The sequence below is a fragment of the Psammomys obesus genome, unplaced genomic scaffold (assembly GCF_907164565.1).
Source record: "Psammomys obesus unplaced genomic scaffold, mPsaObe1.curated_primary_1811, whole genome shotgun sequence".
Classification (NCBI taxonomy): Eukaryota; Metazoa; Chordata; class Mammalia; order Rodentia; family Muridae; genus Psammomys; species Psammomys obesus.
The window spans coordinates 9,765,326-9,789,733 of record NW_026596152.1 but is presented as its reverse complement, the minus strand read 5'-3'; the positions used below and the strand labels follow the sequence as shown (position 1 = coordinate 9,789,733).

The 24,408-nt window shown below is 50.8% G+C and overlaps 1 protein-coding gene across 2 annotated transcripts in view; it reads left to right on the top strand.

Annotated features, from left to right (window-relative positions):
- Nucleotides 1–6: 6 nt before the first annotated feature.
- The window catches only part of Rai1 (retinoic acid induced 1), a 64,630-nt gene continuing 40,228 nt past the window's right edge, over nt 7–24,408 (top strand). Inside the window, exon 1 of one of the 2 annotated variants that reach the window (XM_055594078.1) lies at nt 7–139. The gene's annotated coding sequence lies outside the window, so the exon portion shown is untranslated. Of the gene's footprint in view, nt 140–17,611; nt 17,663–24,408 lie in introns of those variants that run through there. The other variant, XM_055594080.1, reaches the window with a different exon arrangement.

Sequence of the window (24,408 nt, the reverse complement as noted above, 5' to 3'; positions counted from 1 at the left end):
TCTCTCAAGGATCTCATCTGGCCATCGGGTACTGGAAGAGGCGAGGGGGAGAGCGCACCATAGCAGAGAGACGGCAAGAGAAAAGGGAGACTGCGAGACGCGCCACGCCGGCGCCCCGAGACCCAGGAGGAGCCCGCAGGTATTGTTGGCGGCGGAGCTTTGTGTTTTCGGCGGGCTGCTCCGGGCTAGAGGGCTCCCTGAATCCCGGCTTGGGGCCGCGCTCTGACCTGCCGCGGAGCGGGGGTGTTGACGGGTTTCGCCGCGGGCACCCCTCCCACCGCGCCGCGATCCTTGCTGGACTTGCGGGTTTGCGTGTTTGGAGGTTTTTTCATGTGGGTGGAGGGGACCAGTCTCAGGAGAAGGAATTTCTTTTCTTTCCTTCTTTTTTTCTTTCTTCCTTTCCTTTTTTTTTTTTTTTTAATGGCCGCAGCAGTTAGGTTGTGCTGGGGATTCTCCCCTCCCTTTTGCTCCACAATGCCTTGGTGAGCGGTCTCGGCGAGGCGACCGAGCTACCGATGGAAGAATTGGGGCTGAGATGTCGCGGCGGGTGGCCGCAGATGGGGATGCTGGAGAAGGAAGGAGTTCATCTCAAGTTCGCAATCTGTGTCCGGAAGCTGGTCTGGCCTGGGAGGGCATTTCGAGCACCGGTCCTACTGTGAGCAACCAGTGAGAAACTTCCCGAGAGTGCCGTCTCCCGGGGGACAGTTCCCTGGCGCCTCTGGGCGCTACTGCGGCCCCTCCTCTCAGCCTTGGAGCGTTTAAGGTCGCCCCCCCTTCCTTTCCCGACAGCTTCCGGATCTGGTAGACTGATCGGCTTCAAACGCTTCCCCTCCCCGTTCCCTGTAGCGTGCCCTCTGTCCTGCGCCCGCCTGCCAAAACAGCTGAGTGGCCAAGCTGACAATAAATCTCTTGCCTTTGCGGTGAGGGGCAGGGGTCATGACTCAGCCTCTCCTGTGACTGCTGACCCTGAGCCCTAGGCAGGGGAACGGACTCCCTCTTTCTTCCTTGTTTGGGTTGGAGAGGTTACCACTGGATGGTGTGGGGAGGAGGCGAGTAGGGGTGCCCAGCAGGGAGAGTTGGGGTGCGCGCTGGCTGGGTTGTGGATTCTGCCCGCCTGCGCTTGACGATTGGCTGATGTCTTTGGGCACGTAGAAGGGCCGCTCTAACCTCAGCCTCCTCCCCTCCTGTACAATGCAGGCTGAGAGGTGATCCCGGAGGTGATGTGCTTGTATGACGAAGTGCTTGGCTTCCTGAAATCCACAGCAGACACCACTGCTCTGGTGACCCAGAGATCTGATGCCTGCACCTCTCCCTGGAATGGAATGGGGTGAAGGGCTGCTGAAGGGGGAAGGGAATGATAGGAACAGTTCATTTTCCACACTGGTGCCATGGGAAGGGAGGTCTATCCCAGAGAATTCCTGGGGACTGCAGTCCAGAAAGAGGGAGGGAGGGCTGAGCTCCAAGGGGGAACCTCTGGGTCAGAGCCTTGGCACTCCAAGCTGTCAGATCTTCACTTTTGGGTATGGGGCTGGCTGGGCATTGTGAGCCCCAGCTTTGATAGATGCGTAGTTGAGCAGCTCAGGGGCAAGGGAGTCCAGATACCGTAGGTAGGCTGGCTGCTCAAGCTGGGGAAGGCATCTCTTTCCCTAGAGACAGGGTCCTTGGGGGGGAGAAAGGAGGCACTTTTGGGGCTGGGGGACTGGATTGTCTTTAGACTGTTCTGTGGCTGGGTCCAGGAACCCAAAGAGTTAACCTTCTCCCAGAAATCTGTCAGTTCCTAAACAACAGAGAACCGTTGTTAGCCCCTCCATGCTAACAGCATGATACTGCCTGGCAGGAGATGCAGATCCAGACCCTGCATTCCCTGTTCACCGAAGCAGCAGTCTCTGCCACTAGCTGGACAGGACGCACGCTGGTTCCGTATTTAGGAACCTAGTAGGAGACCAAAGTCAGAGCCTGAAGTGGGTCAGGCAGCCATGCTGTGGCCTTGTGGCATGAGAGAGAGAGAGAGAGAGAGAGAGAGAGAGAGAGAGAGGGAGAGAGAGGTTGTGAGCTTGGGTCATGGAAGGGATGTCATCATCGGGGCTGGGTTTAGGAAGAAGACCATCTAGTCGTTTCTGGCCCCCTGCCTTACCCACACCCATTCCCTCACCCCTGCAGCTGAAGGCCTGGGTCTTATAGAGTGACTGTCTGACCCCCCTCCTCCCCAGGGTAGACTGTGGCATTTGGGAGTTGAGACAGCCTGGAGGTGAGAGCTCTGGGAAGCAAGGCTTCATTTTGCCAGGTTTGTTGCTGCCTACTCTTCAACCCAGGGCACAAGCACCTTGGAGAGTTGTGTGTGATGGAGGCCTGGCCACTACGTACCCTGCCCTGGACATGAACTCTGTTTCCTGTAGGCAAAGCTATTCTCATAGAACCTCAGAGCAGGCATACTGCAGACAATATTCTCTGGTATTTGGCTAGACAAACATTAATGAATGCATCAGTGACTGAAAAAGGATTGGAAGCATCGGGTCATTTTTTAAAAGGTGTTTTTTTTTTTTTGTTTGTTTGTTTGTTTGTTTCAATATAGGTTATAACGAAAGTTTGCAAATATCCTGAAAAATAAAGAAAAACAAATAGGTTATTGAGTGTCTTAATGGGTTCTGACAGTGCTCACAGGTTGGTATGGTTCTTCCCACGTTTTGGCTTTGATAGCTATTGAGTGTAAAGGCTTTGTTGGGTTGTCCATATTTAGGTGAATATCCTGCTTTTTTTTTTTTTTTTTTTTTTTTTTTGGTGGGAGGAGGTACAGATAACACCAGCCTATTCCTGATTTATAATCAGTGCTTCATAAATACCAATTTTAATATCATTAGGCTCTTCCAGTCAAGTGGATTTGCTATAATTTGCTTAATACTGCCCTTTGGTCCATTTTTTAAAAAGTGATGTGGTTGGGTATATTTTGTGTGGAAAGCCTTTTTTTGATGTTTAAGGTGATTTCCTCAAAATGCCGCTGCTGCTGCCACCAACGTAAAAGGCTCCAGCATGCCTCCAGTGGAAGAAAAAGGCTTCTCTAGCTTTCTTGGGCTAAGTAGGACACTGTTCTTCCTTCTCTACTATCTAGAAACTTCGTGCTGAAAAGATCCTTGGCAATGACTCACTGGTTTGACCTCCCTCTTTTGACTGAAGAGGAAACCAGAGCCCAGAAGAGAAGTGAGTCCCAAGGTCACATATCAAGAACCTGTTACTCACCTGGCATTTGGGTTATTGTATCTGGGAATGCATAGGCTGAGCTTGCTCATTTCATAGATGAGACACCAGGTGAGGAGAACCATTCAGCTTGTCCCTGCTGTCTCTGGCTGGAGCAGTAGCAAATAGGCTCCTAACCCTTCCATGTCATGTGCACTGCTGTGCTAGTGGGTTAGAGCTACTACCCAAGTCACCAGCCTGAGGCTGGCTCTCTGTTAACCTCCCACTTCCCCTTTACCATCTCATTTTCCAAAGGAAAAAGCTGAATGTCAGAAGCAGGTGCTTCAAGAGAGGTGGGGTTGTAGAGTAAAGGTCTGGTGTGGTCATTCCCTACCTCCATGCCTCAGGCTGCACGTTCAGAGACCCAGCTGTAGTCTGTTAGTAGCTGGGAAGGTGTAAGTACTTATCAGATGTGCTGTGTCTGGAACGGGGAACAATAAGATCCATTTAGAATTCCTCTGATCTGAGGTTGACTTTGGATGCCTGGGGTGAAAGGGAAGAAAAGAAACAGATGAAACAGTGATTCCAAAATGGGAGGGAAGCTTGGAAGAAAGAGAATGGAGGAAGGAAAAAAAAAAAAAAAAGAAATGGGAGAAAGGATTTAGGTCAAATGAAGGAAGTAAAGAGAAAGCCCTATGGGCCTCATCAGGGATGCAGAGGAAAGGTTGGGGACACTGCTCCCAATGGGAGTGTTAGGCCAGCTGGTGCTGGGCACCATGGGGTTGCTCTACAGGGCTGAGCACCATTCTATCACCTCCTCCACAGGGAACAGAGGCCACCAGCCCAGGCCCAGGCCCTATTTGCTACCTATGTGAGTTAGGTCCTTCTGACCCAAGGCATGTACCCAGCACTACAGACCCTTATGGCTTCTGATTCTCCACCCAAAGACAGGGCTGTTTTTTGTCTCCTTCCTGCCAGCACTTCAGCCCTGAAGGTTGAAACTGTGCTGAATATGGACATGTGGACATTTGTGTGGTGTGTCTGTGCAGGTGAGTGCTCATCTGTGTATCATGCTCTGGAGTGTACCCATGTGGGCCTCTAATCCTCCCCCTTTGTTTATTGCTTGAGACAGGGATCTTACTATATAGACCATGCTGGCCGGTTCCATGTGCGTATTCCTCTGGACACACAAGTCTCTGTGTCCTCCTGTGGGTGTGTGCACATCTCTGCAGGTATGCCTTAGGGGTGGGATGAAAGCTTGTGTCTGTGTGTATTTGTGAGCACATAATTCCTCTTGATGGCCTTGAGGAGACCCAGGAGCCAGGCTTTTGTGCCGTTCTCAAGGTTGTGGATGACAGGTGAAAGTGAAGTACGGCCTTTTGCTGGAAGGGGTACACTGGGAGAGCAAAAAGAAAGAAAATCTTAGGAGACCGTCTTCCTTGTGGTCTCCAAGGAGATCAGCCTGTGAAATGATCCGCACGTTAATTAAAAACGATTATATCCTGATTGAGCTGTTTCTGCTCAACCCCCAGCCTGGAAGAGACTGAAGCTGAACAGAGAGGGTCTGTCTAAGCAGGGTCCAACCACAGACTCGGGACACAGGTTTGAAGGGCTATGGCAAGTGGTGGGGGTACATGCCCAGTTAGGACTCCATGAGGTAATAACTTCAGGTATCAGGAGCTGGATGGCAGCCATCAGAATCCCATGGATCTGTGCTCATGTACCTGGTGCTACGTGATTATTTACATAGCTCTGCATGTTGATGCAGAAAAGTGACATGCTTCATGCAGCCAGATGTTGGGAACTCTAGGCTGTACCCAGTTCCCTGGCCTCAAGGCCCAGGCTGTTTTTTAGTTCTTAGCTGCCCCTGAATCCCACTTTGAGCTTCTACTTCTGCAGAAACTCTGGGGAGCCAGGGCTCAAGGCCGAGAGAGTCTTCTCATTCTCTATGTCACTCCTAAGTTTCTTCCTTTCTGAGGCCCCATCCACACAGAACATAAACCATGTTGTTCCTTCATGTGGGGAATTTGGCAGCACCACCTACCCCACATCTGACTTGCATTATTTGTACCTGCCCCTACTGGCCTGTGTTAGCTGATCTGTAGCAGACCAGACATGAGTGTCACTAGGGCCTACAGGCCTGCAGCCACACTTGGGGTGCATATGCTGAGATTTCTCTAGGAAAGCCCAGGCCTGGCATTGCTGTGCAGTCACAAGCATCCAGTGATAGACATTCCTGTAAACCTCTCACCTCATCATCTGGGAGACATGGCCATCACTGCACCTCTTCCTTTTCCCACACACTAATTGGCTGCCTCTGACCTAGCCCCCAGGTTCTCTGAGAGGGAATATCCGAAAGGATCCAAGGTCACTGCCCCAAAGCGTCCAAGGCTTGTTTTCCCTTGTGTGCAATGGGATGGTAGCTTTTCCTGGCAAGTCATGTCGGAAAAGTGAGGTAGGTCTGTCCAAGTGCTTGACAGGCCCTCATGCATAAGGACTCATCTGAACACCTCTACATCCAGGACACAAGAATGCCGCCATGGGAGAGGAGTGAAGTTTACTGGCTGTTGAGAGAGCCACACTGTAATCCTTCAGGGTTTTCTAGGAGACAGCCTGGGGTTCAGCTAACACATCTCAGTGTGAGCCTCTTGGGGAGCTAATGTGCTCACTGGAGCCACCTAAGGTTGCCTCATTAAAAGTGGAATGTTTGGGAAAAGGGAGGGGATGCTCCTGCTGGGTTGGGTCCCAATGAGATTTATTAGATCTGACCCCCACATTCTTAGGGGAAGCTTGACCAAGAGGAGGGTTATAAGCCAGAAATAGTACCTTGAGAATGAGAGGGGCAGGGAGGATGGGAAGTCAGCTTCTACATCCTCCACAGGGCAGAACTGGGAGGGGAGAAGAAAGGTTTCCACTCATCCCACAGACACCCTTGGCACCCATAGAGTGGCCTCCCCTGTCCCCTCTGCAAGTTGCCCCCTCCAGGAGCAGTTTCAGCTGAGTTCCTGCTTCCTGCCTTCTAACTGCACGGAATGTCACTTCTCCCCACAGCCACAGGTCAAGGTATGGCCAGCCATGTTTAAAATGCTAACATGTTATCTTGTTTCATCAGGCAAGTCTAAAGGGACCCATGCTTTCATAATGCCGGTCCAGGTGGACAATGCATGTGGGCCACCTGGTCTTCCTGGGGATGAAACCAGAGTACCTGCCACCCACTTTCTCAAGACCCAGAATCTAGATGTTTCCGTGACACATTCTGTTCAAAAATCATATGATATCAATGATTCAGCAAACTGCTTATGTGAGAGATATGGACCCCAGACGGCCATTTGCTGCCTGATTAAATCACTGTCACCACTATGGCACTGTGCTGCCTGTAGTACAGGTTAAGTGTGGATGGCATTCTCTCAGGAAGCTCCTCGGTCCTGTGAGATCCATCAGGGCGGAAGCCTTGTTAGAGCCATTCTGTCATGGGTGTGCTGGCCATAGAAACTATTGCTGGGCTAGCTTGTGGCCTAGGACTTCAGCCAGAGCCCAAGTGGCCATGAGAAGCTATGGGAGGAGGCCATCTTGGAGTTTAGAACATAGATTAGAAGTGCTGCACAGGGGACATGCAGACCAGGCTGACCTAGGTCAGCCTCACCTTGTACTTGTGACTGTTGAAGCTATATTTCTAACAGCCCATAGGTCTGTCGATGAGGCCCTGCCCTAGGAGAACCTAGCAGGTGTCCCCGAAGAAGGGGACTCAGTGCACGGTATTCTTTGCCAGAGAGAGAGAATTGGCAGCTAATCATTCTGGACATTGTGTTTAAGGCCTAGGGTGCAAGATGAGAAGGATATGTAGACGTGAGCAGCTCTAGGTCAGAGTGGGCACAGAGCACGCACAGGTAGGAGCTGTAGCTGACGAGAACTCTGGGTTATGACCGCTGGAAAACATTACCTGGAAAATACTGGGAAAGAAGAGCCGCTGGGCAGGGAACGCCACTGGCTCAGAGGTGGGAACACTGAGGAGTCTAGGGAGAGTGTTAAGTCCACACCATCCCCTGTCCCTCCTTTGCGCCTTCTCTTGCATACCTTTCCAAGGATATGGACAGCCCTTATTAATTAACCTTGGCTCCACTCCCCATTGGGAGTCCTGTACAAACTTCCTGACTGAGGACAGCCAGGGAGATGCAGGGCCTAATCTGTTCCCTAATCACCAGCCTGAACCAGAACCACTGGCCTGCCATTCTTAATACCAAGGAGGCCTGGGGTCTTACAGGAAAAAGATGGGGCAGTTCCGGAGGGAAAAGGCTCAGCATAGAAAGGGGAGGTATAGCACCAGAGCCTGGCTAAGAACCTGTTGGGTTCCAGGCCCCAGCCCCGCTTAGTTCATTTCCTCAGATTGTCTCTGTTGGTAGGAAGTTCCTTCACCCCCATTTTGCAAATGTAGAAACTGAGGGGTACAGAGAGCATGAGCTTGTGTCTCTGGAGGTCCTATGGAATGAGACCCTGGCCATGACTAGAATGGACTCCCAGAATGTTGAGTTGAGTGGGGGAGGAGGGAAAGAGGCCCTTCTGCTGAACTCCCTAGTTGGTGCCCCTGAGTATGCAATCACTGAGCCCAAGCCAGCAGCAGGCCTGAAGCAGGAGGACTAAGCAAGGTAGAGCTTCCTAGGACCCTCATGCCCTAGGGCCTTATGGGCACTGATCATAGGTCACTGTTTTGACGGCAAAGGGTAATTTGCCCAGGGCCATGTTCTCAGCTGCCATTCATGTATTTTCTGCTGTGTAATACAAACATGCCTCTCTGAGCATGGATCTGCAAAGGGCTCATTCTCCTCCTATTGTTCATTTTACATTATGATTGGAGGAGGAGGGCAAGTAAACCTCGCAGAGAAGGAATGAACCCTTCTCCAGTGATCCCAAAGAAACCTGCTGAGCCCATTTTTGTGCCGGGGGCTTTTACACCACTGTCATCACCTACTGAAGGTGGGCTCTGTCACACCCCATTTGATGGAACAGCACGCAGAACCCTAGTGGTTGCCAGCCCCTGCCAAGGAAAGCTTGCTTTGTATTTCCACAACCCTGCCTCTCCTCTGAAGAGACCTGCTTTTCTGAGAGTTGAGGATGGAGGTGATCATAGCTTGAGAAGGGACATCCTTAGATGAGCACTGTTTGGAAAACACAGGGCTTTTAAAAATACCAAGTTTGACCCAAAAATTTACTTTCTGCTTTTATTTTAAAAGGCCAGCTGGTTGTCAGGTGTGGTGCACACCTCTAATCTCAGTGCTTGGGAGGCAGAAGACAGGAGGATCTCTATGAGTTCCAGGCTAGCCTGGTCTACGCAGTGAGTCCCAAGGCCAGCCAAAGCTATACAGTGGAAAACAAACAACGGAACAAAGACTCACAGCTAACTGATAATGAACGGGGTTTGGAAGGTATATCCAAGAATTCTGTACTCCCCATCTCCAGAAAAAGGGTGCACAGGAGCTGGGGCTGCAGGGATAGGTGATGGAAACAGGTATCACATGCTTGTAGAGTGTGTTCTTGCCTGTTAAGTACTTGGTTGGCAAGCCCAGAACACTAACACCAATCGCATTCTGCTCTCTCTGGGATATGATTGCAGTTATTCGGATGACCTCAGTGTCAGAGCACCAGGAGTGGGGACTTTTGCATTCCCACTTTTAGCAGGCCAGAAATCTGCAGCTCAGTGAAATGAAGTGACACACGTGGGTCCAGGTCCAGCAAGACAGGATCCTGCCAATCCACTGCTCCATCTCACCTCATCTCAGACTCAGAGAGATTGACTCATAGGTGCGCTTTCTTCTCTTCTCGTGCATTTTCAAGAACATGCTTTTAGTTAATATGCGGGAGAGACTTCCACATTCTTCTACATAACCTTTTGCTGAAGCGACATTGTGGGATAAAAGGGTCCCAAGAGAGCCAGTGCAGTTTGGGCTACGAAGGACGGAGAATATTGATGCAGTAGGCTGGGCTGCTCCCAGGGGCTAGGAGGCCCGGACAGCTCTGCTGCTACCAGCAAGGCGTGGCTCTGGCTCACTGCCGTCTTGGACTTCAGGACCATGTGTTCTCACATCCACGTTTAACTTTGGATTTCTTTTCTTTCCTATTTTTGGGTGGGGATACCTTCCCTAGCAAAGGAAGATCAGGCAGGGATAAAGTGTGTCTCCTGAACAGGACTGGGAGGGATGGAGAAGGGTGGTGGGAGACAGATGTCAAAGCTCTGTGTCTAGGCAAAAGCTGGCTGGTTGGGGGTCATGGCCTGTGCTGAGGGCACAGTGGAGGGCATATTGAAGCTGTATTTACATCCATCAAAATAGGCTCTGGAGGTTCCAGTTAATTGAGGCTGGTTCTAAATTGGGAGGCTTAATAAATGGTAATTGTCCTCCTGTGACAGCAGACCAGAGCTACACAGTGACACCCGGACAGACCAGGAATTGTGCAGGGCTTCTTCCCTTTTACTGCTTGGGGGCTCTGAGTGTTGTCCCACAAAGACCAGGTATCAGGAGCACTTGATACAGGTCAGGGGCTCAGACCCCTTTTTGCAGTTCCAGAATAGATTGTAGCGTGCTCGTGTCTATGCTGAGCTGCTGGGGTACTCTCAGAGGCACATCTGTGTGTGCTGGTCCTGGCTACCCACTACCTAGCAACCCCCGAATCCTCTTCCCTGGAACCATACCTTTCCCACAGGACATGGCTTTGTGTATTGGAGAGCAGTGCTTGGTTATGTGGACAAAGGTGACATGCCCAGGTTTACTTCTACCCAAGGGGACTGGGCTGCCCAAGGGAGAGTAAATACCTCATCTTTCTGAGTGTTCAAGCAGATACTGAATATACTACTCTCACTTTCCCTGTTCCCAAAAGCCCAAAGAGCTGTGATTGAGCTTCTTAAATGTTGGCACTGAGCAGTTGCCAGGCTGCCAATCTTGTCGATTTGGACTGTCTGGGGACTGACCCAGTGCCCAGAAAGTAAGACCCTCAGGAAGGTCAGGTAAGGTTCACAATGGGTATGGATGTATCTTTGATGTGTGTATAAATGCCGGACACAGATTTCCATGCTTTTCTGAGCCAAGATTCTAAAGGATGACATGGTTCTACTGTGCATAGTGCATGCAGTTTTTTGTCATACTGTGTATATGTAGGCAGTGGTACTTAACAGTGAGGACATAGTGGGAGGAGGCGTGGCTGTATGGACTCCTCCATACTATCCCTTCCTGCCCCCCACACACTCTTAAATTGCTGTCCCAGGCAAAATCCTCCAGCTCAACCTTCCTAGTGCTGTAACCCTTTAATAACTTCCAAATGTTGTGGTGACCCCCAAACCATAAGATTATTTTCATTGCTACTTCATTATCAATTTTGCTACTGTTATGAATTGTAATGTAAATATCTGATATGCAGGATATCTGATATGCAACCCCTGTGAAAGGGTTGTTCACCTCCAAAGGGGCTGCAACCCACACATCCTTAGCAACTGGGACAAGAGAACCCAGCAGATGGCTAAGAGGGTCCCAGGAGCCAGAGAGACAAGGAAAGAGGATGCCTGTATAGTCTCTTTCCAGGAGATCTTGGAGGAAATGGCTCTCAGTTCCTTCAGCATGTGAGCCAGGGCAGGAAGCTTTGCCTTGGTGTTTCCAGACAGGAGCTGGAATGGTTCCAGAGCCAGGATATCTCTAGAGACAACATGGAGAGCATTTCTGGAGGAGGTAATTTCTGAAGATGAAAGAGGGGTACATTTGAAAGTGAAATGAGAATTCTTCTGGAGATAGATTTTTTTTAATTTTGTTTTGTTTTAAGTAAAGATGAGGGGGCTTTTCTGCATTCTGAGTATTGCCAGACATAACGTGTCTGAGAATGGAGCCTTTCTGGAGATACACCGTAGTGCCTCTTTGACGCTGCTAGAGTATTTCCGGAAACCACGGGGCACTTTTGGATCTGAGGTTCTTCTGGAGGTAAAATGAGCATCTGGAGATGGAGCGTAAGTTGTCTGGAAGGCTTCTTGGAGTTGGAATGGAGCTGTTAGGAGAGCACTGACATTTCTGGAGATGGATCATACTTGAAGATGAAGAAGGTGTTTCTGAGATGGAACTCTGTGCAACTGTGGCGTGTCTGGACTAAAAGGAAACATTCCTGAAGAGAAAATGGGTGATTCTCGGAGATGGCATTTGGATCAAGGATAGTCATTTCTTGAGATGAGGGGCCACAGCCAAACAGGCTGTTTGAAAACCTCTTAAAAGATGAGAAGTTCTCACAGTACCCAGAGACACCCCCCCTTCCTCACACCTATGCTTTGTAGAGGTGGGCCAGAGGTGCAGAGATCAGTACTACCCTTGTCCTCTCCTAGGACATAGGAAGACCCAAGCCCCCACCCCAGGCCTGTTTTGGGGGTGCCTACCCCATCTTATTGTGCCCAGGTTGCCTTCAGTCTCACCATGGTATAGCCAGTGTTGAGTGTTTAGATTTCATTTAATTCAGTTTTGTTAGAACCAGATGGACTCCCTTTATGGTCCCCTGAACTGGGAACCTCCACTCTTTTTCTCTACCCATAGCCTCTTGTGCCTTCAAGCACTCCTGAGGCAGGAGGATGAGTGGGGACCTCAAGAGTGACCCTAAAAGAAGGCCCAGCTTCTTTTCCTGGCTGTGGGTTACCTGGCTACCTCTTCCTGTCCCCACTTGAGCTGGCCTAGAGCCCTATAGTAATTATTTCTCTGCCTTAATTGGAAGTTCAGCCTCAGTGAGTCTGCCTCAGAAGTGTGTGGAGGCAAAGACCCTGCCCCAAAAGGATGGTGGTATAGGCACAAGGTACCAGGCAACAGTCTCAGGGAAAAGGTCTAGATGGGTGGGCTCAAAACAGTAATGGCAGACTGCTATACATAAATTACACGTTTTATTTCTGGTGGATTAGGAGATGCTTAAAGAAAGCATAGCCCCAAGCAGGCCAAGAAGTGGTGGTGGGGTTGTGAGGGGTGAATGATTGGGGTGGCCTGAGGAAGTAGGGTCTCAAGCAAGCCTGTGTCTCCTCTTTAGTTGACAAGGACCTGGGGGAAGGGTGAGCTGATACTCAGGTAATGCCAGCTAGCTGATGGCAACAGGCCCAGTTCTTGGCTCAGAGCTGAGTGAAGCCTTGTGGGTAGGATGGGATGGCTGGGGGACTGTGAAAAGCCTGTTCCCCTGACTGCTTTTGGGTGGAGCATGGGGCTAGATATAGTGTGGGTATTAGCACCCCCACCCCCTTTTCCCCATCTTGGGTGGTCCCTGGGCTGGGCCTGTCTACTGAGGAGAGAGAACAGCAAACTGAAAGGAACACTGCTCCTGAAGAAGGGTCTTTGAAATGGGTGTGGTGATGCATACCTTTAATCCTAGCATGTCAGAAAGCAGAGACAGATCCATCTCTGTGAGTTCCGGCCAGCCTGTTCTATATAGCCAGTCCCCGGCCAGCCAGGGCTACATAGTGAGACCCTGTTTCAAGCGAAGCAAGCCTGCTGATCTTAGTTATTTATGTGGATGTAGGAAAGTTACTATATACGGCCCTCACCTCATACTGGCTCCCAGAATATATGGGAGTTCAGAGAACCTATATTGGCCCATGGATCTCAGTCTTCTTCATATGGGGAGTGGGTCAGTCCTGCAGGAGCTGTCAGAACTAAAATGACCTAAGAACTACCCAGAGCTGCGAGTACTGTCTGCATGTATCTGGCACCTCTTATACATTGGGAGTTGGTGTGGGCAGCTGCAGTTCTTTTATAGTGTATCTTTCTGGTACCTAGGAAGTATCTGGACACAAGCACCCTGATTAGGGCTGTTCCACCCTACCAGAGGGAAGGTTTTGCGACAAGGAAGATCAAGACAGGTTGGAGTGAAAAGTGTGAAGGTATCAAAGGGGGCTGATTCTTGCGAACCCACTGGCTCTCATACACCAGGGCTACCACACAGTTAGCCAAAGTCCACTCAGCATGGCTCACAGTGCTAGCTGTTAGCCCCTGGCATTGTTCACAGCCTGTCTTTGTTGGAGTATGTGGCTATGGCTACCCTCCAAGGGAGAGAGGGGACAGGGATGACTAGACAGGACAGGACATGTCAGCCCTCAGGAGCTGGGGAAGTGAAGGCCTTTACTCTGTGATTCTGACAGGCAGGGTGAGGAAGAAGAGGGTGAGGACAGAGGTCTGAGCCGGCACGTAGGGGAAGGTTTCCAAGGCAAGGGCAGGGCTGCTGACCAGGCTGCTGCGCCCCTTGCCTGCCGAGCTGGACTGCTTGCTTGACTTGTTGAGGCTCTAGAGACCCCATCTGAATGCATATTCCAACATCTGCTCCCCCTTCCTCAGTCGAGCTCTGCCTCAACTCTTTGAGAATGTTTAGGTTCTACGCCATCAGCCTTACCCCAGCAGGCTACCTCTTCCTTCTCCCTGTCAGGATGGAGGCTGAATCACTTGCTGATGACCAGAGGCAGCCAGGGCCGGGTCCAAGGCACCAGTCCTACTGCCAGTCAGCTGCTAAAGCTGACCTCTTCATTTTGGTTGCAGACAAGGCTGTGGTTGTGGGGCCCTCCCAATGCACAGAACCGCCAGCTGAGCTGACATGACTCACCAGTGCAGGCGGCTCTGCTTCCCACTGTAGGGAGGGTGGTGGAAACCTCCAGATGCTGCAGCCCCACCCCGTGAGGAGGATCCTAGGCCAGAGGGGACAGGCAGGGTCAAAGATTGGCATCTGAGTGAGTGGGTATTCACTAACTTGGGCTAGACCTGGACTTGGGCACCCTGGACTTGGTGTTACCCAAAGAGAGCCTGTGACCATCAGGGGAAGGTGTTGTGTAGGTGGGTCACACTGAACAGAATTCAGTCGCCATGCTGCTCCCATAGTCCAGGTCCTTTCTGAGGAGAGCATTTGCCATGCAGGGGCTGTCTGTTTTTCCTGTCCTCCAGGAAAAACATCTCTGTGTGTTTCAGGGCCAGCAGCACACTACTTCCTCAGAAACACCACCCAAAGACACCTACTTTGCACCCTGACACAGCCATTTTCTCCCATGGCTCCCTACCTGTGTCAACAGAAATCTGGCTCACTCCTGGAGCTGCCCAGGTGAGAAGTGACATCGTGCCAGGGCTTTGTGCAGGTACAACACTTTCAGTAAGTGTCTGAGGTTGTCAAACCAGGCTTAGAGTAGGAAAGAATTTCCCCAGACCACAGCCACCTAGGATTTGAACTAGGTCTTAGAGCAGAGTCCTATAAAGGCTGTGCCTGTTGGGACCTAGCTCCAGGGAAGGAGGTCTGGTGGACAATGCTATTTTGTGTTTATTTCTGACCTCCACCCTGTCGCCTACCCAGGCAGCAAACCCTGGGACAGATCCTGTCTTGATTTTCTCCAGAACAAAGCAGGCTCTGCCAGACATGCTAAAGCCGAGGCCTCAGTGAGAGGAGGTAAAAGAAACCCAAGCCTGCCTTTTGTTACTCAAGAAGGCATCAAGGGAAATGAATTTGCCCTTGAGCTGTGATGGGAGGCCTCCAGAAGCCATGAAGGGGAGGTTGGGGCAGAGGTACTTGGGCTGTGATGCCACTGTCCCACTCCTACTTCCATCAGAGCATCAGGAGGTGGACACCATTTTAGTATTCAGCACACATTCATACACACTAATGCTCGCTGTGTGCATGCACACACATCTAGTCACACACACACACATGCGCGCATACGCTCCCTTCTAAACCAGGCCTGGAACATCTGACTAATGAGGGAGAGGAAATGGAGAAAGGGAAAGAGAAAAAGAGAGATGAATGGAGAGAAAATTCAGTTCTGGATACCTTAGTTACCAGCTCCTAATGACTCACAGGGCAGGCTCAGCCACCTTCCTGAGGAGGAAGACCCACCCTCTGGGCCCCTCTATCACCCCATTAATAAGATGGGCCCTTGTTCATGAGTCCTGAGGCAGAAAGAAGAATCAAGGACTTTTCAATAAGAGAAAACTCCCTGGGTGGTTTTGAATAGCTGCTTTTTTTGTGGTTGTAAGGGACATGCCCTGCCCTCTTGTCCTTGTCCTCCTCGGCTCTGCCCTGGCTGCTTCCCTCCACCAGCTGCGTCTGGAACTGCCTGTGCCCAGGTCTCCACATGGATGAGCATATTTCTCCAAAGCTCAAGTCTTTTATTGTTCCCGCCCTTCCCTCCTGACACCCTTAGCTTAGCAGAGGCCACAAGCAGCCTCGCATCTCAGGAAAGCCAGAGAATCCCCGAGGCTTTTCTGAAAAGGCTTAAAGCTGGTGCTCAGTGCAGAGGAAACAAAAGCACTCTCCCTACATCCAGGGTGTTGGGCCTATGGGCCAAGGCCAAGCTCATGGCCGTCGCTGCAGTGCCTGTGGATGGGGAGGGAATGGAAAACAGACTGGTTAAGGAGAGGGATGGAGGAAAGGAGGGAGAGGCATAAATCCATTTATCAGACACTGCATATCTTAGGCAAGCACATTTCAGCTGCTTTGGCTTTTGGCAAGCTGGTCCGATCCTTTAATTTTCTAATAAAAAGGAATTACAATTTCTGAAAAGGCAGTAACCAGCTTCATGTCAGTGTCTCCTGTAGGGACCATAATTCCTTCCTGTGTTTCTGCTAGCTCCAAGGTGGGCTCCTGTGGCCACGGGTAACGTGAATGGGGCCAGAGGGTAGGGGATTGCAGCACAGAACAGATGCTAGTTACCCAACCTGGCCTGTTCACACCCAACCCCAGCCACGGTTCCAGGTGCAAGGATTAGGCCCTGGGACTCACAGCAGAAACTTAGTATATGAAGAATGAATATATTCTTACTGCTGCGGTCTTGATACTGAGCAGGTTACTCCAACAGTGTAACAGTTGGTTACTCCAACCAAGTGAGATCTTGGTTGGAATTAATGAAGAAGTGAAGAAATGAATGTCTTCAGTCTTAAAGTACCTAACTGGATGGACATAACCATCCTCTCTCCTCTCCAAGCCCTGGAGCTAAATTTATTGGAAACTGGCAAAAATCCTGTCACCCTCCCTTCTTTAAACCACACACATTGTTTTCATTTTAAAAATAGTTTTTACATTTATTTATTTTGTAAAAGTGCAAAGGTCAGAAGACAACTTACTGTAGTTACTTTTCCCCTTCTGCCATGCGGGCTTCAGGGACTGCACTCAAGTCCACAGGCTTGAGGGACAGCACCTTCGCCATCTGAGCCATCTTGAGAGCCCATACACACTCTTTCTGGTGTTTTATTTATCTTTCCAGATTTACTTGTTTTACTTTTTATATATGAATGTTTTGTGTGTGTTTGCACGTATGTGCATCTATCTCATTGTGGCTCTGCCTCTTGAGGCTGCAGATGGGCCCTGCTTGCTCTCCTCCAGCCAGGGCCAGAGGCAGCACAGGGTGGTATTGACATGAGCATACCTCTCCAGAGGGTTGTGGGTTTTGCTCTATGCCACCATTCCAGTGCTAGGTTTAAATAAACTTAGGTTGGCAGAGCCCTGCCCATAATGAGCACTTACCAAATAGTAGCCTTGTGAGTTGGAAGCAGCCTTCCTTGTTCTTTGCGCAGTCGTAGGCACTGAGATCCTCAAAACCCTGCTGTGTCCAGGTGCCTCACAGCAAAGAATATGTGGTTCCAGAGGGATGCATAATTCCAGAAGCTCCTGAGCCACGGCAGCTCCCCACTGCTGGTACCAGGTTCTACCAGACCAGTTTGTGCCAACAGAAATACTAGGGTCCTCCAGGTGGTGGTGGTGACGCCTTTAATCCCAGCACTCAGGGGGCAGAGACAGGCAGATCTCTGAGTTTGAGTCCAGCCTGGTCTACCGAGTGATTTTCAGGACATCCAGGGTTACACGGAGAAACCCAAAAAGATTTTTGAAAAACCAAAAAGATTTTTAAAAACTGCTAGGGCCCATGGGATATGAGGTTTCAGATGTCACTGAGTGTGACTATTTCCCTTGGGCTGCTGCTGCTTCAGGTGGAGACAGCCCTTCACCCAGGCATGAAGGCCATTGGAGTTCAGCCTATAGAAATGTGCCCCATGCATGCTCCTGTCCCGAGGCCCCTCTGAGTCACAGTTTCTGGGTATCCCAGGAGTCTGAACTGTCAGAATCCAATCAGGAGTAGTTGGTGTTAGCTAGGAACCAGAACAGCAGGGTCAGAAGAAGGCCAGGGCTGTGCAGGTGGGGCCTGGTTAGCTCTGAATAGAGGTAGTGGGCAAGCTGGCAGGCTTAGTACGGAGGGGAGATTAGCAGGGTGTTGTTGGCTCCCATGTAGGCGTGCCTTTGCGCGCCGTCTCACCGTAGGTCTTTCTTAGAGTGTAAGTGTTTAGGGTAGGGAGGCTTTGCAAGACCGACCAGGGGCTAGGTCCTATGGCCCTAACATGTGTCTGCTTTGTGAAGATTGGCATGTCGTGAGGAGGGCCTGGTGACAGCTGAAGAAGGCATAATCCAGGACACGGAGAGCCAAGAGGTGACTTGTGGATTCTTGCCATTCGGCACACTTCTGTCAGGCAGCACACCTGTGAGCACTGTCTACTATTTCTTTAAAAAACAAAAACATTTATTACCTTTATTTGTGTGTTTGTGACAAGACATGCACACCATAGTGTGGAATGTTCCCTTCTGCCATGTGGGTCCCAGGGATTGAACTCAGGTCTTCAGGTTTAGTGGTAGTGCCTTTACCTGCTGAGCCATCTTACCTTCCCTCCACCCCCCGCCCCCCAGGGCCTTTGTGTAGCAGGAATCCTCCAGTGGTTTGGTGACCGTGAAGCTGGTCCAGGTCCTAAAAGTGCTACTGTATTTCTTGTCGCAGAGAAGAGGAGAAGGGGGAAGATGTGGTTTCACAGCCTCTCTTCTGAGAGCCGGTGCCATTCACCTGATCTGAGGAGGTGTCTGTTCGGCTCTTTAGGGGAGGGGGTTGTTTAGAGTTCTGCAGCCTTAGAGTACCCTGGTGTCCCTGCGCCCCCACAGATTCTTGCTTGGTGCTTCTGTAACCATTAGGTAGCTCCTGGCTGTCCCTGCCTTGCCCAAAGATGGGGGGGTTCCTGGGATAACGTTACAGTCTGCCCTTCAGTGTCATTTGGCGAACCGCCGCCCCCCCCCCCCCCCCCCCCCCCCGCCGCCATGCATGAGTGCCCACACACACACACACGGCTGCAAAACAAATTTCATGTATTAGGTGATGACTAATTCATTACTCTGTTTCTTATTAGTTAAGGATAGTTATAACTGCCCCTCTGAAAGTTGGTGGGGGAGCCATGAGGGTGTCTAGCCCAGAGAAGACCTTCACTTGGGTGAACACACTGCACCTCTGAGGGTTTCTAGAAGAGATGGTGATGGCTTGTGGGCCCCCCCACACCACAATGCTCAGGCTGGCTGCCTGACACTTAGCTAGACACTAGCTAGTAGGCTTCTTGGAGATAGAACTGGCCTCCAGTCCTGATAGTTAGTGGCAGCAGCAGGGGTGTTTGCTGAGCCCAGGAGAGGTGTCCTGAGCAGTGGGGTCCTGAGCTGGAAACGGGATTCTGGGTCTGCATGTCAAACATGCTGGTCCTCTTGTCTCCCTGGGACAAGATGGGTTAGTGCTTTCACCTGTGAGGGTAAGATCCACCCTTCCTTATTCACTCACTTAGTAGACCAAGTGACCTGTATCCACCAGCTGTGTCCCTGCCCTCTAAATCTTTGCAGGCTATTTGGGGCCAGTGGGGTGATGCCCAGGCAAGTCCTTATTATCACACCGAGAGCTGCAGAGAAGCTGCAGAACCCATGAGCGGACCCTTAGTCCAAAGGCATAGGGTCTAAGGAAGACTTCCTGAATATGGCACTGCTCCAAGCAATTTGGGGAGGTTTTTTTTATTTATTTTTTAATAGTTCTGGGGATGGAACCCAGGTCCTGAGTGTGTTAGGTAAGCTGTACCACGGAGCCATACCCAACCCACATCTACATTTTAAATTCCCACTTTGCACCGGGTGGTAGATGCTTTCTACATCTGTTGTTGCATTCCACTGACACAAGCAACCACGAGAGAGAATCTGCTGTGTGGTACCTATAAGCTAAAGACCAGAGAAGGGGCTAGCCTGGCCATCTCAGAGATGACTAGGTAAGAACCAGGGTGGGAGGAAAGGTTGCCATACCTAGCCAAAGGAACAGCGTGCACAAAACTGACGTCCACGGGAGCAGTGATGATGTGTCACCCGTTAGTGCCGAGTGTGACCTGGGAGAGTGACATGGTTCAACGGGGGCCTCTGCCCTCCTGTACTGTTAGGTACCCAGTGACAAAACACACCTCCAGGCCAGGGCTCTGTTTTTGACCAGAAGATGGCAAGCAGGCTGGGATGTGCATCACGGCAGCCTCCTGTCCCTATCCGGCCTTTCCTTCACTCTGCCGCACCTGACACCTAGCTCTGAGACACCTGTCCAGAATAGAGGTCAAAGCCTGCCTGTCAGTAGGGTTCTCAGTCTTCTTGTCAGCTGCCTGGCTGCCTCAGGGACAGCCTCCTAAGCTAGGACAGCACCACCTAACCTGGCCTTACTTTGGGTTTTTGAGACATGTTCTCTCTGGGAACCACAGCCTGCTTATTAGGGCCAGCACTGTCTGTCTCCACGGCTTCACGTCCTAGGACAGATTGCAAACTCTGCTGGCTCTTTATATGAATGATGGGGCTCAAGCCCTGGTCCTCACGCTTGCATGACAAGCACTTTGCTGACTGAATGACCTCACCAGGCCCAGTCTCAGACTCCTTTTTTTTTTAAATTTTTTAAATTAATTAATTTTTATTAATTACAGTTAATTCATTTTGTATTCCAACTGTAGCCCCCTCCCATATTCCCTCCCAATCCCACCCTCCCTCAGCCTCAGACTCCTAAGTCCATCATTTGGAAAATAAAATAACGGGTTTGTGACCTGAACACATTTGAGCCTTTGGCCTCCAGCAAGTTCCTTCTACCATATCTTTCCTGGGCCCTGGGTCCAGATTCAAGTTGGAGATACTCTTGAATGTTTTGGAAGTTGGAGAAAAGTTCTTGGTTTTCTGCAGAAACATAGGCTTGTGTACACACACACACACACACACACACACACACGCTTTTCCTTTGATCTCAGGAAATCATCACACCTGGGCTGGGTGTTTGGAAGGCAGAGGAAACCTGTCTGTGGAAAGACACCATGCTGATAAGCAGGTGGGACCAGAGACATCTTATGCGCTGGCCGAGGTGCAATCTTGGCACCTGGAGTGTTTTGTACAAAAATACCAACATACCTCTAGCCATCATCCTCCCTTCCCTTCCCCTTTTCCATAATAAAAGTTAAGAAAATTACATATGTCACCAGCAAAGAACTGACCTACAAATTCTGCCACTCACCCTGTCCATTGGGCTCAAAAGCACTGTCCCCATCTTCCTGAGGGGCAAGGGAACCTGGGGAGCAAGGGAACCTGGGGAGGACAGGGTGGTGTAGATTGCTCCTGGACTGAAAGGCAAGGCCAGGTGCTTCCCAGTTTTTCAAGTGAGGACACTTGGAGGGGCATAAGGCCATAGCCTAGGCTAGTTCTGCTCTCTGACACTGGGAAGGCTCAGACTAGCTGGGGAACATTTCTTATGTCTGGACAGGCAGGACAGGCAGGTGTGAGGGGTAGGAGAGAGCACCTGAAGCCAGCATAGCACTGGGTGTGTCTGCCAGCAAGACAGCCCTGGCCACAGTGGCCTCAGCCTTGACCTATGTGCTGTCTCTAGGAAGCCCAGGCCCTGTCCATTGCCCTCTTCATGTAGCCCCCATGCTTTCTGAGGCTTTCTTAGGCAAACAGTCCTTTTGCAGCAGACTGCCTGGCCAACCTGAGGACCACCTCCCCAGCAGCAGCCCCTGCCACTTGTAGCTAAGCAGGGGAAGTTGAGACTTGTGAGTTGGCTCTGTGGTGCCTGTAATCAGCCCCACAAGGCCCCTGCTGTGGGCACCCGTAAGCGCTGCTTCCGGAGCCTACTTGAGACACCTGCTTGTGTTCAGAAGAGAGGCAGCAATTCACCAAAACAATACCAGGTGCTGGCAGGAGGGGCCAGGACTCAGTTTCCCCGAATAGCACGGTGTGTGAGGTCTATTGCAAGCTTCCTCAAATTCTAGTTTCCTGGAGGTGCATGGCCCAGGGGCTTTCCCCTCAGGGCCTCTTGATTCCCCGTCGTTGGGAGAGGAGTGAGCTCCTGACTCCTTCCTAGGCCTCCTCCTTCACTGTGCCCTCATCTCTTTCTTTCCAGAGACATTATAAATCAAACGGCTTAGAACGTAAGGCATCAAAAATTCTGAAACCTTCATCTATTATTAACGCTGACAGTAAATTCCCCCTTCGAGCGTTTTACATAGCAACTGTTACCAAGACTCACTGGTGGAGCCGCGCTCAACCACCAAATCCTGGTGGCTCTGGGCAGATGAGTGGGCCAGCCGGTTTCTGGGCCATACTTGTTGGCCACCTGAGCACCTGCCAGCCTCTCCAGGGGCTGGTGGGGAAGTATCTCTTGGCTAAGGAAACAGCTGGCATCTTGCTGAAAGAGGGCCCCAGCTGCTTTCACTGATCCCTACTGGAAGCTCCTTGCAGACCCCAGCTCCGGGCCAGAGAAAGCCCTTCTGAGGCCATGCCTAGGGGTAGGGATGGAGTCTGAGAGGGAAGACAGGAAAAGGCTTCATAGATGCTGAGGGCTGTGCAGATGTTGTTTACAGACTCACCCACCTGTCAGCTAGTCGCTCCTGAGTGACTGTTTGTCTGCAGGCGGTATCTAAGCACTAGGGATTTAAAACAAAGACAAAAGGCCTAGTCCCTGTCGAATCCGGTTTGGTAGAAGACAGGGGTGTCAAGCTCTAATTGCAATGGAGTACAAGAATCAATGTGTGTACCAGGAAACCACTGGGGGAAGAGGGACAGACGGAAGGGGTGGCGGGTTAGCTGCCCAGGATTTTTAAGCATGAACAGGGCCTGTGGATTTTCAACAGAACTGGCATGTGCTTGGGTCCTGGAAAAAGCATTAGCCCAGCACACGGGTGGATGGCAGACTGATCTGTTGGAGAAGAAGCTCGAGGAGAAAGCAGGAGAGGCTGACAGAACTTAGAAAGAAGCACATGGTGTTTGTTAGGGGGTCCTGGGAACCATGGGAAGTCTTTTAATGGGGAGGAACATAGATCTGAGCAGGGGCAGGTACTTGAAAGACACCCGGGTGGGGCACCGTTGACAGGTAACTAGCTTGTTACCGTTGTTGTGCAGATGAGGAGAGAAGGGTCTACAGAAGTTAGGCCGTTACTGCATGCCCAGCCTCATGTTGGGTAGAGTGGCGCAGCCTCAGTCTTGGTTCTGATAAGGGCCTGGACCATGTGGCCTTTCCTGTCACAGAATGGCCGCCCAATGAGGACCTGTCAGAAAACAGGACAGGGGCTTGGGAGGCGGCAAGGAATAAAGTATTTGCTGTGCAATTAAAAAAAAAAAAAAAAAAACTGGCAAGGTGGTACATACTCGGCACGGTAATCTCGTGCCGAGAAGGTGGAGACCTGTGGCTGCCTGGAGTGCTCTGGTCAGACACCAACCTCTGACCTTTACACACACACACACACACACTAGCCAAAACTCAACCAAAACAAACAAAATAAAAACAGGACTTCCATACAGCCATGGGGGTCAATGTAACAAATAAAATAGGTGGTAACTGCAGAAATTTCAGCAAATGGAAATCCTAGGAAAATGGACTTTCTCCCTAGTGCCAGTTCAAATTTGGGTCATAGCCCAGGATCAGGCAAGATGTTTGTTTGAAGACAGGAGTGATAGTCTGAGTAAAACAGCTTTGGCCAACTGTGCCCTGGGATACACAGGAAGACGGGGGTCTTCCCCAAAGAATAAATGAAAAGTAGGCCACCAAAGGGCAAGTAGACACAGAGTGCTCAGTGCCTGTCTCTAAGGATGAGAGCTAGGCTTTTATTGCCTGCCTCCATATTCTGTACCTAGCATAGCTCTGTATTCATTGTCTCCGAGGTAAGCAAGCAGGTTTAGAGAGGCCATGATGGCCCTGATAGTCAGGGTGTGGGGCACACAGTAAGGGGGGGTGGGGGTGGCGAGGTGGGGTGTGTGGCTTTCTGGAGTAGGTGGGCTAGGGGACAGTGTGTGAAAGGATTGGGTGCATAACCTCAGTTCATTTACCTACAGAACTAGGTCATGGCACATTCCGATAGTCTCAGAACTTGTGAGGTAGGGGCAGGAAGGTGAGAAGTTCAAGGCCAGCTTCAGTTATGCAGTGAATTCAAGACCAGCCTGGGCCACATGACACACTATCATGTTCCCCATCCCCCCCCCCCAAAAAAAAAAAAAAAAAAAAAAAAAACAAGAACCACAGCTTCACCTATAGACTACTGTTCAGATCAGGGGTGCAGACTGGTGCTCTGCAGTGTTACAGGTGGGTGAGGACAGACAAATGACTAGGCAGTTATTAGCTATACACTCAGTGTCATCATGGTGGAAGGCAGATAGGGCTTGGCCTTAGGGTCCAGATCAGTGTCTTTCTGCCTTCTGAAGACTCCTAATATCAAGGTGTGGCCCGCTGAGTCCTGGGTGGCTCTGTGTTTCCCTGTTTTGGAGAGGGCCCAGCCCCACCTAGCAATGTGGGGGGAGCAGTATATCCTGCCGTGTGCCTAGCTTTGGTTTTCTTAACTCTCATGTGGCCTCTTAGCTCTTCTTAAGCCCTGTGCAGGCATCTAACATTATAATTGATATTAGACCTCTAGCACACGAAGTCCTCACCAGAAAGGTCCTTCTCCCTATCTGGCCCCAACTGCCCAGAGATGGCCCGTGTGCCTCTGGCCTGTAGTAAGGGCCTGGCAAATGAACACCGCCCTGGGCCTCCTTCCTACCATCTCAGGGTGGAGTGGCAGATATTTCAGCCGTTTCTTGGATTTCTGTGTTGTCACCAGATTCTGCCTCTGGAGCGCAAAGCACGCGCGCTGTTTGATTTTTGTGAGCATCTAGCACGTGCTGGTGGGTGGGTGGTAGGACAGGAGCAGGATCTGTGGCCTGACGGAAGCTGCTGCCGCAAGGGATAGAGTTTCAGGGAGGGAATCCAGTGTGATCTGAGGAGAGATGACCCTTGTGTGGAGATGGCAACTCAGGGACAGTGCGCCAGGCAGATGGAGAGGGTGGAGCAGCCCAGGATTTTGTGCCCATGTGTGTAAAGGCTGAGGACACACGAAGTCCCTTGAAGGCTTTTCTAGTGGGCACTGTGGTTGGAGGGAGCCGCAGCGCCGGAGG